Consider the following 17,906-nt stretch of genomic DNA (forward strand, 5'->3'; position numbering starts at 1 on the left):
TCCCCCTGGGGTTCACTGAACTGTACTCACAGAGTTAAAAAGTAGCTGAGAGGGGGCTTCCCTAGAGGCTTGGAGGCAATGCAGGAGACACACAGGTTCGATCCCTCATCTAGGAAGATCCCACCTGCCATGGAGAAGCTAAGCCGGTGCACCGCAACTACTGAGCCTGAGCTCTAGAGCCCGGGAGCCCCAAGCACTGAGCCCACGTGCTGCAAATACTGAAGCCCTCATGCCCGAGAGCCCGCGCTCTGCAAGGAGAGAGGCCACCGAGATGAGACGCCCACGCCCCGCGGCTCAAGAGTAGCCCCTGCTCGTCACAACTAGAGACGAGCCGGCATAGCAAGGAAGACCCAACACAGCCAAAAATAAATAAATAAAATAAGTTCTAAAAAATGTAAAAAGTCGCCAAGAGGGGGCTTCCCTGATGGCTCAGTGGTTAAAAAAAAAAAAAAAAAAAATCTGCCTGTCATTGAAGGAGAGACAGGTTCGATCCCTGATCTGGGACGATTCCACATGCCTCAGAGCAAATCAGCCCGTGGGCCACCACTATCGAGCCTCTGCTCTGCAACAAGAGAAGCTACCACAATGAGAAGCCCATGTACCCCAAGTAGAGAGTAGGCCCTGTTCATTACAACTAGAGAAAAGCCCACACAACTAGGAAGATCCAAAACAGCCAAAAATAAACAATTTTTTTTTTTTTAAAGTAGCTGAGAGGGACTTCCCTGGCTGTCCAGTGGTTAAGACTCCACACTTTGAATGCAGGCGGTGTGGGTTCCATCGCTGATTGGGGAACTAAGATCCCACAGGCTGCCTGGTGTGGCAAAAAAAAAAAAAAAAAGGAAGAAGTAGCTGAGAACTGAAGCTTGCAGAGGCCACGCTGCAACAGTCTGCCCTATTTTGACTGACATGTTCCAGCTGATATCACCATTGGAAGAACTGGTCTGCAAGGCAGTGAACAAGCTTCTCCTATTTTACTAATATCAGTTATAAGACATAGTGGTGAAGCATCCCGTTTATGGACCAAGCCTGCCCATGGTCAGGTCCAGGGTTTGCCCACCATGAGCTGTGCGACCTTGGGGGAATCACCCTCTTGAAAACAGTTCCCTCATCTATGAAATGAAGACAGTGAGGGGCCCCGCCAGGGAAGAGGCTTAGGAGGCTGAAACAAGCCAGGCGAGGCATAGTGCCCCTTATACGCTTGTCAGGTCTGATCCTCACTGCATGTCAGCCATGGTGTTCCCCCCAAGAGCAACGGGCCCCACCTCAGAGACACTCGCTTTGAGTTTTCTGAGCTCAGTTCAGCGAGAGTTTTCTGAGCTCAGTTCAGCGAGCGGCACTAGGGTATCGCAACAGCTTTAGAGGACTGTGCCGATATCCTCATGTTCCAGTGGGCAGCCACAACGGACCTGCACCTGATTGTTTCTGCATTAGCAAGACCACACCATGTGTATGAGAAGTTGGATCCCTGTGCAGGGCCATGCCAATCTTCTCTGTATCATTTCAATTTTAGTACATGTGGGCAAATACCCTGAAGAAACCATAACTGAAAAAGACACACGTACCCCCAATATTCATTGCAGCACTGTTTACAGTGGTCAGGATGTGGAAGCAACCTAGATGTTCATTGACAGATGAATAGATGAAGAAGTTCTGGTACATATATTCAATGGAATATTCAGTTCAGTTCAGTCGCTTAGTCGTGTCTGACTCTTTGCGACCCTATGAATCACAGCACGCCAGGCCTCCCTGTCCATCACCAATGGAATACTACTCAGTCTTAAAAAGGAATGGATTTGAGTCAGTTGTAATGAGGTGGATGAACCCAGAGCCTATTACAGAGAGTAAGTCAGAAAAACAAATATGGTATATTAACACATATATATGGAATCTAGAAAAATAGTACGATGAACCCATTTGTAGGGCAGCAGTGCAGATGCAGACATAGAGAAAAGACTTGGACACACAGGGGTGGGTAGGAAGGAAAGCGTGGGACCAACTGAGAGAATAGCACTGAAACATACCATAGTCATGTATGGATGTGAGAGCTGGACTATAAAGAAAGCTGAGTGCTGAAGAATGGATGCTTTTGAACTGTGGTGTTGGAGAAGACTCTTGAGAGTCCCTTGGACCGCAAGGAGATCCAACCGGTCCATCCTAAAGAACATCAGTCCTGAATTGGAAGGACTGATGCTGAAGCTGAAACTCCAATACTTTGGCCACCTGATGCGAAGAACTGACTCATAGAAAAGACCGTAATGGTGGGAAAGATTGAAGGCAGGAAGAGAAGGGGATGACAGAGGATGAGATGGTTGGACGGCATCACTGACTCAATGGACATGAGTCTGAGTAAACTCTGAGAGTTGGTGATGGACAGGGAGGCCTGGCGTGCTGCAGTCCATGGGGCCACAAAGAGTCGGATACGACTGAGCGACTGAACTGAACTAAACTGATACACATTACCATATGTAAAATAGATAGCGGGTGGGAATTTGCTGTATGATGCAGGGAGCTCAAATCTGGTGCTCTGTGACAACCTAGAGGGGTGGGATGGGGTGGGAGGTGGGAGGGAGCTTCCAGAGGGAGGGGACATATGTATACCTATGGCTGATTCAAGTTGATGTACAGCAGAAATCAACACAATATTGTAAAGCAATTATCCTCCAGTTAAAAATATATATATATATTTTTTTTTTTAACAAAAGAAGAAGTTAGGCCGGGAGAAACAGCTGTAACTCTTCTGAAACACAATTTCAGCAACATGCAAGTCTAGCACGCAGCAGGTTCCCAATGCAGTGGCCCAAAGAATGACAAAAAGTCAAAACACAAGAGGGAAGAGATGAATGTATGCAAATAGCTGATTCACGTCGTTGTATAGCAGAAACTAACACAACATTATAACACAACTATCCTCCAATTTTTAAAAAAGTTAACACACACGTGGAAAACCAAGGTGAAGTAAAGATCCGAAAATCAGACGATACCGCTGCTTCCTCTGAGAGGTCCCTGCCGCCACATACGCTGCAGACCCAGCCTAAATTTACAGGACGGGAGTGAAAGGGCAAGTGTCATCTATAACTGCCTATTTATAAACACCTCTGCCAGGGGCCATGCCTCCCCAAGTCCCCTGGTCATTTTCGACAAGACACCCCAGCGTAGCACATAGCTTTCTTGTTAACATTCCATGGAATCTTTCCCTAAACATACGCTTGTTCTTGCCTTCCACATTTTGTCCTGTCACTGCAACAGATGGCTTTACACTGGAGCATATGAAAATATTAAATACTTTATAAGCCTGGTGGAAATATGAAATGCCTTCAGAGGATGGAAAGCCGCATGATTCATGTAAAGCGGCCACGTGAGATTCTGTTAGAAACAAGCACCTTTAAGTTGTGTTGTCGAGGAGATGTGGGGCCATCAATTCCACATCTTCACTGAAGGGAGACAAATGACCGGGGGCTCAGCTTTCGGTGAGACAGATCTGGGCCACACGGAAAGGCAGAACATACCGCCAGTGAGAGCTGTGAAATATCGCAGCGTGTAACCAAGGGAGGATTGTGAAATCGACTTCTTAGAGATCTAAAAGCCAGAAGAAACCTCCATCTGTCTGAGACAGTCGAATAAAGTGAGCTTAGCTCACAGCAGTGAGTTGAGAGGCGGTCAAGTCAGCTAGCCATTGTCCTATACCCACAAACCCACGTGTCCTTTCTTTGCAGGGACAGTTTGATAGATGCTGACCTAAACTGATGCCACCTCATCCCACCCAGAAGGGTTGACCCACAGATCTGGGAATGAGGTTCACATCACTGCTGGTGCTTCAAAGGAGGGATTCTCAAGCCAGCCTGCCTAACTCTCAGTGCCACGGATTGTAGCGATATGGCAAGGGACTGGTGTGTTTTCTGTCTGACTCTTCATCTGTAAGTGGGGGTGACAGTGGTACATACCTCCTAAGGGTGCTGTGAGGACAAGTGAGTTAGTACACACAACAGGCTTGGTATATACACTGGCATAAGGTGGATGCTGCATAAACGCTGGATAGTCTCCATATTTAGTCCTCTGCTTATGTAGAAATAAACATTCAGATGTGGGTAAGATTTTACATCTTTCCTTTGACTGGTGTGTGTGACTGGCACTCACTTCCAATAGGGACAGCGTGTTAACATTTTCTGTAATCTGTATGGATGTGACAGTTGGACCATGAAGAAGGCTGAGATCCAAAGAATTGATGCTTTTGAACTGCGGTGCTAGAGAAGACTCTCGAAAGTCTCTTGGGAAGCAAGGAGATCAAACCAGTCCATCCTAAAGGAAATCAACCCTGAATATTCATTGGAAGGACTGAGGCTGAAGTTGAAGTTGCAATACTTTGACCACCTGATGTGAAGAGCTGACTCATTGGAAAAGACCCTGATGCTGGGAAAGATTGAGGACAGGAGGAGAATGGGGTGACAAGGATGAGGTGGTTGGATAACATCACCGACTCAATGAACATGAGTTTGAACAAACTCTGGGAGTTGGTGAAGGACAGGGAAGCCTGGAGTGCTGCAATCCATGGGGTCACAAAGAGTCAGACAGCACTGAGCATTTGAACAAATAATGTGTATGAATCAAAAATTGCCAAAGCCTTCTTCCTGGTATTTGTCCCAGAGCAGTGAGACTCATGCTCATACTAAAACACGCCCAGCAATGTTCACAGCAGCTGTATTTGTGAGAGCCACACATGGCCCAGATGTCCTTCAACAGGTGAGTGGTTAAACAGACCATGGCACATAGCAGGTACAGTGGGGTATTACTGAGCAGTGAGAAAGAACAAATGATTGACGGACTCAGTCATTCAGATAAAACTCCAGGGGATGATGGTGCTGGAGTTACCAATCCCAAAAGGTTAAACAGGATACGTACATACAATGGAGTATTACACAGCCATTAAAAAGAATAGAATAATTTGATCTGCAGCAACAGGGATAAACCTAGAGATTGTCATACTGAGTGCATTAAGCCACACAGAGAAAGAGAAATATTGGATGATGCTACTTACATGTGGGATTTAAAAAGAAATGAAACAAATGAACTTATTTACAAAACAGACTCACAGACTTAGAGAACAAGCTTATGGTTGCTGGGAGAAAAGGATGGGGAAAGGATGGTCAGGGAGTTGGGGATGGACAGGTACCCACTGCTATATTTAAATGGATAACCAGCACGGACCTACTGTGTAGCACAGGGAACTCTGCTCAATGTTATGTGACAGTCTGGATGGGAGGGGCATTTGGGGGAGAATGGGTACATGTATATGCATGGGTGAGTCACTTTGCTATTCACCTGAAACTGTGACAACATTGTTAATCGGCTATATTCCAATGTAAAATAAAAAGTTGAAAAAATAAATTTGTGTGTCTCACTTCTATGACGTGTTTGAAATGACAGGGTTTTAGAAGTGGAGGACAGAGCAGTGTGGACAGAGGCTAGGGATGGGAGTGGGTGCTGGTGAGCGGAGATGGATGTGATTATCAACAGGAATCTTAGGATGGACATACTCAGTATCTCATCTGTGGTGGTGGATCCCCAAACCTATGCTCACAATAAATTTGTGTAGAATGAAGTGCACACATACAAATGAGCACAAGGCAATCTGGGAAAATCTAAGCAGTATCAGTGGGTTGCACTGCGGCAACATCAGTATCTCAGATGTGACGTGATACATAGTTTTGCAAAATATTCCCATGGCAAGGGAGAAACAGGGTAAAGCCTACAAGAGATCTCTCTGTATTATTTCTCCCAACTGCATGTGAACCTAGTAAACCAGAATCTACTAAACAAAAGTTTCAAAGCTAAAGCCCAAACGAAGGTGCAGAGTCAAGATTTTCAATACACGGGGGTGACGGCCACCCTCCTCTCTCTATTTCCCAGAATGAAGGAAACTCTGCTCAGTGGGCTGCCCTGCATCTCTGTGGATGCAATGCAAAAGTACTTAATAAATACAAAGATTTCTTTTCTCTATTTAATGAGGCCGACGTTGCAGTGCTTAGCTCTAGGTTTTGTGTATTCAGTCAGCACCTTTAAAAGGCATGGAGGTCCGCCGAGTGGAGTGGCCAGGTTTCTGAACCAATCTGAACAGCGCCAGCCTTTCTCTGAAGTGTTTTATTATTCCAAGTCGGGCCTACTGCATCTCCCAAGGTATGAAGTTCAGTTTGAGATAAAAATATTTTATCTGCCCTTACAGCAAATTGAAAGGCTATAGAAAGGGTTTTGTTATTGCAGTGTTTTCATAAATATATAGTAAACATCGTTCACAGTGGGAAACTCAGCACAAAATACAATTTTCATACACAGCCATTCATGCGGCTGGCACAGGAAGATGAAATGACCCAGAGATGAATAAAAAAATAATAGTATACAACTCTGAGCGGCCCACAGTCCCCGACAGACACACACAGCCGGGAGGATAAAGATCATGATTTTGCCGTGCCTCCGATGAATGACAAGGGTCTGCAGCACCTGGGGAATTTCGTTTTCCTCTGTGGCCAAACCATTAGGCTTAAAAAAGTAGCTTTGTCATTTTCAGAAATTTGCCAGCAGCCAACCACCCTATTTCAGAGCACAAAACAACCCCGAATCTTAGCCAGGCTATAATTTTTAACTCGAGCGATTTTTAGGCTTACCTCCTTTTAAGTCTCTCTTACGCACATTTTCAAAGCAATTTGGGTTGCCTGTGTCCAACACAGGATATCTAGGTTGACATCTAAGTGGATGGACATCAGCTTGGGCATGAGGGGTCCATCAGAGCTTGTTTGCAAAAATGGAAGCTCTCTTTTGTTTTTTGTTTTGTAACTGAAGTGTATTTAATTATCAAAGTAGAGGATGTTTGTTGAAGATCAAAAGGAATCAAAGTATAATCTTTTTAACAGCTTCATTGAGGTACAACTTTTAAATAATTTCATTTATTTATAATTCGTTTTTGGCCGTGCTGGGTCTTCGTTGCTGCGTGGGCTACTCTTAGCAGCATGTTGTGCTGCGGGGTTGTGGTGTGGGGGCTTCTCGATGTGGGGGCTTCTCTTGTTGCGGAGCCTGGGCTCCAGGGTGCCCGGGCTTCACTGCTTGAGGCTCACGGGCTGGGGAGTTGTGGCTCCTGGGCCGTAGGGCACAGACAGGCTCAGTAGTTGTGGCACATGAGCTTAGTTCTGCAGCATGTGGGATCTTCCTGGGCCAGGGAAGGAACCCGTGTCTCCTGGGTTGCTAGGTGGACTCTTTCCCCCTGAGCCACCAGGGAAGCCCTGAGGTACAGCTGATAGGCAAAAACCGCTGCACATCTCATGCAGACAACACAACGAGTGTGGATACAGACTCACACAGGTCTGTATATCACACACGTGGATGGATGGTGTATCATCCATCCACCTGCGTGATACCATCACCACAACCGAGGTGACAGACACACTCATGACCTCCAACGGTTTCCTTGTGTCCTGTGTGTTATAAGAACACTTAACCATGGGCTCCATCTACCCTCTTAACCAACTGTTGAGAGCGCCATACCATGTTGCTAACCACAGGCATGAGGGTGCGCGGCAGGTCTCTAGAACGGATTCATCTTGCATGAGTTTAAAAGCAAAACTCGGGTTCCTCTCCTGCTCCATTCTCAGTCAAGCTCCACAGAAACCACAAAGGTCACCCTCCTTCTCACCCCCTTAGTCATCTGTTCAGTTTCACCCTGTATAGACAAACACAGTGTGTGTGTGTGTGTGTGTGTGTGTGTGTTTTCAAAAATTATTTATTTATTGGTGTGCTGGGTCTTCACTGCTATGCACAGACTTTCTCGAGTTGCAGCATGCGGGGGCTACCCTCCAGATGTGGTGCACAGGATTCTCATTGCGGCGGCTTCTCTTGCTGCAGCAGAGGGGCTCAGTAGCGGTGGGGCACAAGCTTAGTTGCTCTTCAGCATGTGGAATCTTCCCTGATCAGGGACTGAACCTGTGTCCCCTGCATTGGCAGGAGGATTCTTAACCATCGGACCATCAGGGAAGTCCCAAGTGTGTTTACTCACAGTTTTCCTAACACAGGTCTGGCTCTGTACTCTTCCCCTAATCCTGCAGACACCATCTCAGGCCCATGAAGATCCTCTTCACTCCTTGAATGCTTCCTGGCTTCTTATCCTCCATCATTAGGCATTTTGTTTGCTCCAATTTTTCTTCCTTCTCTGCTCCAGTTGAGCAATTTGCACCTTTGCAAACTTGAAAAGTGAAAGTGAAAATACATAAACCCAAGAGTTGGACACGCTGGGCAAATGAATATACACTTTGTTTTTAAATAAGAATTTCTAAATTGTCTTCCATAGAAAAATGTACCATTCCACACTGTCTCCGACATTCTACAAAATGCCTATGTCATCAAATATGATGATTTCCAATATGATATGTGAATCACTGATATATACAGGTGAAACTTTCCACATATGTATATAAAGCACACATATATGTATATGTGAACATATTTTCATTTATTTATTGGTATTTATATTTATTGTTATGAAAACTATATGCATATTCTTTGCCAATCTTCATTCTGAGTCATTAGTTGGCCAGTCTATGTATCCATCCATCCAGCTATCCATCCATCCACCCATCCATCCATCCATCCATCTATCCATCCACCTATCCACCCGCCCACACATCTATCCATCCGTCCATCCATCCATCCACCCATCCACCCACCCACCCATCTATCCATCCATCCATCCACTTATCTATCCATCTATCCATCCATCCACCCATTCATCCACTTATCCATCTATCTATCCATCCACCTATCCACCCATCCATCCATCCATCCATCTGCCTATCCACCCATCCAACCACCCACCCACCTATCTATCCATCCATCCATCCATCCATCCATCCATCCACTTATCCATCTATCTATCCATCCACCCATCACTCACCCACCCATCCATACAACCACCCACCCATCTATCCATCCATCCACCCATTCATCCACTTATCCATCTATCCATCTATCCATCCATCCACCCAGCCGTTCGTTCATCCACATATTTCGCTACGATTATATGCAGGTTAGTCCTAATAAAAGAACTGCAAGGACTCCCTAAGGTTAACCAAATCTGATCGATATCAGATCAGTTTTCACTAATGTAAGAACAAAGGTCCCTAAGGCTTTGAGTCAAACAGAGGGCGGAAATAGTCTTTGAAGTCATAAGATTTCAAATAAGACTACAAATTCAACTCATGGTTGGTAACCCTAGAAAAGTCACATCAAGCCTCAGTCTTTCCTTCTGAAAAATGGGTTTAATAAGAGCTGCTGCTAAGTTGCTTCAGTCATGTCCGACTCTGTGTGACCTCATAGATGGCAACCCACCAGGCTCTGCCATCCCTGGGATTCTCCAGGCAAGAACACTGGAGTGGGTTGCCATTTCCTTCTCCAATAAATGAAAGTGAAGTTGCTTAGTCATGTCCAACTCTTCATGACCTCATGGACTACAGCCTACCAGGCTCCTCCATCCAAGGGATTTTCCAGGCAAGAGTACTGGAGTGGGGTGCCATTGCACCTGGCTCCTAAAGTTGCTGGGAGCATTCAGTTCAATAACGTGTAACCAGGAGATAACACAACGCAAGGCTTACACAAAGGCTCCCCAGGTGGAGCTAGTGGTAAAGAACACATGTGCCAATGAGGGACGCGGGTTCGATCACTGGGTCGGGAAGATCCTCTGGAGGAAGGCATGGCAACCCACTCCAGCATTCTTGAGTGGAGAGACCTCATGGACATAGAAGCCTGGTGAGCTACAGTTTTTAGGGTCACAAAGAGTCGGACACAACTGAAAGGACTTAGCATGCACACACACATGTGGATTATGCAAACACTCAATACATAGGATCAGTACCCATGATAATAATAAAGAATTTTCTATATATTGAGCAGTTTCCTAGTACATTACAACACAACCTGGCTTCTTTTTCTATTAGCAGCAGAAGTCGAAGCCTGAACTACTTATAACATTGATGATCCTCTATATTTTTAACCTCTCTGGGAAAACTTAGTAATCGGCTCTGCAGAAACCCGTTACCCCTTGTTGGATGCTCTCTTAACGGCATGCAAAGTGTATTACCGGCTGTCTTTATTTTTAAAAGCAGATTCACATTAAATGGGGAAATATGTTAGAAACCAATTCCACTGGATATGGAATGAAAATGACTCTTTTAAATCCAATTTCCTATTGTTTGCTTCTTTTAGTCAATTAACCAAGATATATGTACGTTAGCACCATAGACAAAGAGACAACACTTACAGAAACTTATCAGAGTCTTAGCTATGGGAGTTTATCCCTGTTTATTTGCTGTTGAACAACAAATTCTGGCTTAATGTCAAACTATTTCCTGAATCAACACTTTTTTTAGATGGAAAAGGTATTCCATAAAAGCCAAATCGATGAACCGTATTAAAAGAAAAAAGGAAATGTGACAATAATGGATGCAACGTGAGTCTTCTGACACTTCTGAAATGGGCTCACTTCTTGCCTCTACATGTAAATTTGAGTTCATTGGGCCTGAAGTATACAGGCAGGACTAAAACGGTTTCCACATCTACCGCAGTTCCTGGAATATTTCAGGGGTGATGAAGGGTGGCTCAAGAGCCCCTGTGCACGGTTTTGGTATTTCTGGCTGGCCAGACTAAAGCTGTTCAAGAGCACTGAGCCTTTCTTCCTCATATTCAGAAATCTGTGCCTGGCCTCATGTAAACTACAGCCCATTGTCATGGCTCAGGATCTTCAGGATTTCCAGGGGGCAATGCAAAGTGAGTTATGTTCCATCACCCGAATACTGGGAAGCTTGGGTCAGAAGCCTGAGAAGGCAGCTGGCATAGAACTGTCATCTGTCATCAGCGGTTCCCACGGCCACAACCTCCTCTTCCCGCAGTATCTTCCCATCCAAGATGGAAGATGCTTCCTTTTAAAGTATACAACCATACATAACCTTGACAAGAGATGTTTTAAAACATAAATTATTCCACCCATGTATTCATTCATTCATTCAACTGAAATTGATGGGGATTCTCTACTCCCATCTTGGTTTTTCTGAACCCTCTGTGTATTATATGTTTAATCATAGACTTGCAAGATCATGCCTTCTTCTAACGCAGAATAAAGTATGCTAAATTGGCACTCCTATTTAAACATCTACTCAAATTGTTTTTCTCTTCATAGGTTTTACTACATGCTGGAAATTCAACAGAGCAAGAGATGGGCAGGGTCATTCCCACAATCTAAATGACAAAGGTTGATTGGCTTTAGCAAGATCAAGTTGGGAATCAATGTACCCTCATCCACCATATCCCACTTGGTATGGACCACACGGGATGCCACAGAAAACGTTTAAAGGGCCAAGAAACCAAAATGGAAAGTTTCTTGAAGGGATCATTCATCCTGTAAGTTATGGCCTATGAATAGTATTGTTTTCAGTAGTATAAATAAATAATGAAGAGAACTCACAAGTCCTTGTGATGCTGGAAAACTGCACATTCAGAAGTATCTAAATAGTGAAAAATAAAACTATACACATTACCACTCAGTCTCATTCATGAATGGTTATTTGTTTGCCTAACCAATCTGAAATGAAACTTAAAAAATATCTTTTATTTCAAAACTCATGAAGATGCTGCCAAAACAGCTGTGCTTCTGTCCATTTAAAAGCTCAGATTCTTAAAGAGCATGGCAAAGTGGTTAAGAGCAGAGATGGCGGAGTATAACTCCTAGCTCTGTAACTTACAAGCTGTGTGACCTTGAGCAAATTACTCAGCTTCTCTGGATCTTGGTTTTCTCATCTATAGTAAGTTGTTGTTTATTCACTAAGTGTCTTCTGACTCTTTTGTGATCCCATGGACTGGAGCTCATCAGGTTCCTCTGTCCACGGGATTTCCCAAGCAAGAATACTGGAGTAGGTTGCCATTTCCTTCTCCAGAGGATCTTCCCGACCCAGGGATCGAATCCACGTCTCCTTCTTAGAAGACAGATTCTTTACCACTGAGCCATAGATTCTTTACCACTCTTTATTCTTTTTATAGACTCATCTATAAAAAGTAGATAATAATAATATGAAACATGTGGGCTTGTCTTCAGAATTAAGTGAATCAATATTTTAAAGCATTTAGAACAGTACTGCTGCTGCTGCAGCTAAGTCGCTTCAGTCGTGTCCGACTCTGTGCTAGGCACAGGCAAAACACTGTTTAAGTGTTTATTAAATAAGCAAATAAACCTACGTGCCAAACTTAAAGATAAGGAGAAAATAACCATGCTTGAATGCCAAGGGGAAGCAGGAAGGTTCTTAGAATTACTGTTGCATGACTCATTTACAGATGCTGCCTTTCTCTTCTCTTGACATCAGCACCAGAGAAAGAAATCTCATTTCAGAGCCGTTGTCGGAGGTAACGCTGAGCACATCGGGGAAAATCAGGTGCTTCAATCACAATGACCTGTGTCATCTTTATCAAGGAAAGATGCTTGGAAAATAGGCAGCTATAAAATTTTAAAGTCAAATTTTAAGAAAATACAGACCTTCTGACTTTGCATCGTGATCTTATTCAGTGTCCAACCGGAGGTTTAAAAAGTTTAATAACTGAAATTCACTTATCTACTTTCTTGAAAAATCAGGCCATGTGTATATTAGTCATAGCATCACTGATATTGCCTAGGGCAGAATTTCTCGGCCTCAGCCCTGCTGGCATTTTGGTCCAGATAATTTTTTGTTGTTTCAGGGAGGGGGAATGCACTATCCTGTGTATTCTAGAATGTTTAGCATCATCCCTGGGATGTTTAGCAGCATCTATTCTCTACAAAACAGATACCAGTAGCAGCCCTCACCCAAACATAACTACCAAAACTCTCTCCAATATGCGGCCAAATGTTGGGTCATATGGTAGCTCTATTTTTAGTTGTTTGAGGAACCTCCCTACCGTTCTCCATAGTGGCTGCACCAATTTACATTCCCACCAACAGTGCAGGAGGGTTTCCTTTTCTCCATACCCTCTCTAGCATTTGTAGATTTTATTTTTGGTGTGTAGATTTTTTGATGACGGACATTCTGACGCATGAGAGGTGACAGATACTTCACTGGAGTTTTGATCTGCATTTCTCTACGAATTAGTGATGTTGAGCATCTTTTCATGTAATTGTTGGCCATCTGCATGCCTTCTTTGGAGAAACATCTATTTAAGTCTTCCACTCAGTTTTTTTTTCATTTTTTTAATTGATCTGCATGAGCTGTTTATATATTTTTATTAATCCCTTGTTGCTTGCTTCATTTGCAAACATTTTGGCCCATTCTGAGGTCTGTGTTTTTATTTTGTCCCTTGAGGGGATGGGAGTGAAAAAAATTTCTCCTGGTTGAGAACCACTGGCCAAGGGCATCGGCCGGGTACCTGTTTTGTATTTTTTTCTGAATTCAGAGAGTGCATTTCAGGTGTGTCTTGGGATACTGAAGCCAGAAAAATCTGGATTTGAACTGCATATTCTAATCATGAAAAGTCTTGAACATGGCTTCTCCATGTCTACCTTAGGTATAGTGATAACCACCTTGAAGAATGATAGTAAGGACCAGAAAAGTTACACTAGAACTCCCAGCCCTATGCTTGACACAGAGAAGCAGGGGGGGTGCAGGGGAGGTGAGCATTGCTAAATTCCTGAAAGGATGGATGCACTGATACATGGTCCACCCCTCACCCTCCTCATCAGTCTAAAAAGAATAAGTCTCTATTTATACAAGCAAATAAAATACAATAAATACTGGTAGGAACTGGTCCTTCCATTACATTAGCAAATGAGAAACTGGATTTCCTCACAAGCAGAGATTTCAATAAAACAACAGAGAAATATATCAGGTAGCAACTGCAGACAAATTATCATGAAGCATCACTGTGAACAAAGCTAGTGGAGGTGATGGAATTTCAGCTGAGCTATTTCAAATCCTAAAAGATGATGCTGTGAAAGTGCTGCACTCAATATGCCAGCAAATTTGGAAAACTCAGCAGTGGCCACAGGACTGGAAAAGATCCGTTTTCATTCCAATCCCCAAGAAAGGCAATGCCAAAAAATGCTCAAACTACTGCACAATTGCACTCATCTCACACACTAGAAAAGTAATGCTCAAAATTCTCCAAGCCAGGCTTTAACAGTACATGAACCATGAAGTTCCAGATGTTCAAGCTGGTTTTAGAAAAGGCAGAAGAACCAGAGATCAAATCGCCAACATCCATTGTATCATTGAAAAAGCAAAAGAGTTCCAGAAAAACATCTGCTGCTGCTTTATTGACTATGCCAAAGCTTTTGACTGTGTGGATCACAATAAACTCAGGAAAATTCTTCAAGAGATGGGAATACCAGACCACCTTACCTGCCTTCTGAGAAATCTGTATGCAGGTCAAGAAGCAACACTTAGAACCAGACATGGAACAACAAACTGGTTCCAAATTGGGAAAGGAATATGTCAAGGCTGTATATTGTCACTTATATGCAGAGTACATCATGCAAAATGCTGGGCTGGATGAAGTACAAGCTGGAATCAAGATTGCTGAGAGAAATATCAGTAACCTCAGATATGCAGATGACACCACCCTTATGGGGGAAAGCAAAGAGGAACTGAAGAGCCTCTTGATGAAAGTGAAAGAGGAGAGTGAAAAAGTTGGCTTAAAACTCAACATTCAGAAAACTAAGATCATGGTATCCTGTTCCATCACTTCATTTTAAATCAACGAGGAAACAATGGAAATAGCAAGAGACTTTATTTGGAGGGGCTCAAAATCACTGCAGACAGTGACTACAGCCATGAAATTAAAAGACACTTGCTCCTTGGAAGAAAAGCTATGACCAACCTAGACATCGTACTAAAAAAAAGACATTACTTTGTCAACAATGGTCCATCTAGCCAAAGCAATGGTTTTTCCAGTAGTTATGCATGGATGTGAGAGTTGGACTATAAAGAAAGCTGAGCACCAAAGAAATAATGCTTTTGAGCTGCGGTGTTGGAGAAGGCTCTCGAGAGTCCCTTGGACTGCAAGGAGATCCAACCAGTCAATCCTAAAGGAAATCAGTCCTGAATATTTATTGGAACGACTAATGCTGAAGCTGAAACTCCCAATACTTTGTCCACCTGGTGACTCATTGGAAAAAACCCTGATGCTGGGAAAGATTGAAGGCAGGCAGGATGAAAAGGGGATGAGGATGAAATGGTTGGATGGCATCACCGATGTGATGGACAAGAGCTGGAGAAAGCTCCAGGAGTTGCTGAGGGACAGGGAAGCCTGGTATGCTGCAGTCCATAGGGTTGCAAAGAGTCAGACACGACTGAGTGACTGAACTGAACCCATTCTGCACCCTGTCTTCATGAATGCCTCAGTGGTCAAGAGTCTGCCTGCAATGCAGGAGACGCAAGAGACATTGGTTCGATCCCTGGATTGGAAAGATCTCCCGGAAAAAAGGCATGGCAACCCACTCCAGTATTCTTGCCTGGAGAATCCCATAGACAGAGAAGCCTGGTGGGCCACAGTCCAGAGGGTTGCAAACATTCGGACACAACTGAAGCAACTGAACATACACACAATAACCCCAAACTGCAGGAAATCCAAGGTGGCTAATTATGATCACTAATCCATCAGTAAAAAAAAAAAAAAAAGGCCCATTTGAAAGAACAGTGAGCTCTAGTTAATCAGATAAATAAGAATACAGAATTCTAGATTCACTCCCATAAAACTAGAGAGAAAGGAATAAATGCGCCCACCATTGCAGAGGAAAAGAAGAATCTCACTGTCAACCTTAGCACGTGGATGCACTATTTTTGCTACAATTATATCACTTCTCAAAAAGCCTTCTCTGGCCTGCCTGACGTTTGAACCAGCTGAAAGATCATTCCCCACCAATTACTGTGAGGGAACTAACAACTGTTCTTGCTTTCCTTTAAACCCAACTGAAATTTCCTGAGAAGCTGCAAATAGAAAATTGTGTTAAGAACATGCCATTGATCCTATTTACATTCTCTACATCAAAGCATCAAGACATCACAAGCCAATGTGAAACGGGGACCTTTCAATACCCCACAGGTTATGCAAACACCTAACCGGAAAGAACACTTTGAAATTTTTATGGAGCAGGAAAAATTGGGAGTGTATTAATCTAGACAGTGAAATTGGGCTTTTTGTCATTTTTAATTGCTTGAATTCATAACCTAGTTTTGCTGAATCAAAAACGAGTTGCTATAGCTGACACAAGCTGTTTCAGCTTTTGGGGCACACGCACATGCACACACACACACACCCCACAAGTTTTCATATAAACTTTGTATCTATTAATAAAAAAAAACTGCTGGAAATTGTTTGAAATATTATAGTAACTGAATAGGTAACAATAAAGATTTCTAAATAGAGGGCTGTGTGTTAAAAGCTGACTATTAAAGATTTCTTTCTTTCTGTACCATGCAAACGGGGGAGGGGAGAGAACAGGAATGCCAAACCATCAGGATTGTGATTTTGTTGCATATGATTTAATTCAAATAAATTAAAATCCATAATTTAAAAGCTCTTCATGCCTTTATCTGCTCCTGTTTACTATTGCTCATAATATATGTAAACACTCAATTCTGGGAGAAAATGAAGGAAAATAAACAGAAGGATGGAGGTGTCCACCCACAAATATATACGAAGATCAAATGTGTTACAACCTCCTGAAGGTTTCAGACCCACAGCCAAAGTCTGCAAGTGCAAAACTCCTGAAGGGTCCATGTTTTTCTTCCCTATTTGTTTTTGAGTTTGTCAGAAAAATCAACACAGGATGGGGATTAAAGTCTCAAAAAAGGCCTTTCATTTTAATTCCATTAGAATTACTCTCCGAGAACTTACTGTGATCACTTAGAGACTAACTCATGTGACATTTTAAAAACAGAGCTAAAAATGAAGTGTAAACAAAGGTTTAATTAATGCTAACAAGGTTTCATCATTATTTCATTAATGTCCTACCTCGTTTGGACCATGCTCCATTTCTCTGGTTCTACAACTCTGCCCAAAACCTAACAGAAAAATTTTAAGTTTAGCCGGGGGGAAAAAAAAAAAAAGACCAAACTGTCTCACACTAAACATTGTAATAGTTATTTGGCTCTGGACTGACCCACCCAACCAGATTTTCTGTATTTAGAGAAAATGGTAAGGATTACATACTCTGATTTTCATGTCATGCTCTCAGAATACAGCTATACAGTCTCAACATCTCATAACTATAATTTAGAGAAAGGCAATTGTTGCCAAATGCCCTTTGACCTAAAATCTACTTCAACTTGTGTCATACTTATGGGAGAGATCATGAGAAAAAGAAAAAAAAATTGGAGAAAAGAATGACACTATTTTTGTGATACTTTGAAAAGCTGACACATAAGTCAAGGCTCATGACCATTTCTACAAAGTTCAAGTAAATACAGATTAAAATGAATCTAGATTCTAAACTTAGGTCAGGTAATAGAGAAAACAGAAGTTTGAGGGGCACATTTAAAAGAGACAAATGTAAAAATATGCTTACCCCAATAAAGTTAGGAGGCAAAGTGGATGGTTGTAAAAATCTATCCCTCGGTGATGACAGAGACAAGATTAAGCTCTGTTCATGTAACGTAAAGGCCTTCTCCAAGTGTTTAACTGGTTAAAATGAAATGACAAGAAAAGTTTGAATATTCACTTTTTAAATAAGATTACTGTGGATTGTCTGATATTAATTAATCCTTGCACAAGAGCAGAGAATACTGATAAAGAAAAATCAGGTGCTGGTGATGATCCTTCAGGGTGCAAAACATTAAGATTAAAATGTAGTGGGAGAAGATGAAGGAAAGTGTGTTCTGTGTTCCAGGTATGAAACTGAAGAAAAGGTAGATGGA

General features: G+C 42.8%; 1 non-coding gene across 1 annotated transcript; it reads right to left on the minus strand.

Moving 5' to 3' along the window:
• Window positions 1-1,428: 1,428 nt before the first annotated feature.
• LOC138077282 (U6 spliceosomal RNA) lies at window positions 1,429-1,531 on the minus strand. Its single transcript, XR_011144734.1, has one exon. It is a non-coding gene; the product is annotated as a U6 spliceosomal RNA (small nuclear RNA).
• Between the last annotated feature and the right edge of the window lie 16,375 nt (window positions 1,532-17,906).

The sequence above is a fragment of the Capricornis sumatraensis genome, chromosome 3 (genome assembly GCF_032405125.1).
Source record: "Capricornis sumatraensis isolate serow.1 chromosome 3, serow.2, whole genome shotgun sequence".
In the NCBI taxonomy this organism is placed as follows: domain Eukaryota; kingdom Metazoa; phylum Chordata; class Mammalia; order Artiodactyla; family Bovidae; genus Capricornis; species Capricornis sumatraensis.